A 362-nucleotide genomic window follows, 5' to 3' on the forward strand; every position below is an offset into this window, starting at 1 on the left:
CGTGAAGCCTCAGAAGAAATCTGAGCAAAAGAACGGCAATAACGGCCAACAACAGAACTATAAGGGGAAGAAGGGATATCAGAATCAGAATAAGAATAGGCGTAACAGCTATAAGCCGACAGAAGTGACCAACAACTGGACGGAAACGACAAAATAGGTCGTCGGCAAGAGTGAGAAAGAGCAGGTCCACTCGGAGCCTAGTTTCCGGAAGGTACACGAAGTTGAGAGATATGAACACGAGACGATCTCAACATCGGCGTCAGTACAATCATACTTTAAAGGGGGACCGTCGAACTCCAGGGTCTGAGCGAGCGAACGCCGGCTTTGCAGATTGCGACGCCCGCACAGACAGAGAGATAGCG

This window comes from Gregarina niphandrodes, assembly GCF_000223845.1.
Source record: "Gregarina niphandrodes unplaced genomic scaffold scaffold00252, whole genome shotgun sequence".
Taxonomy (NCBI): domain Eukaryota; phylum Apicomplexa; class Conoidasida; order Eugregarinorida; family Gregarinidae; genus Gregarina; species Gregarina niphandrodes.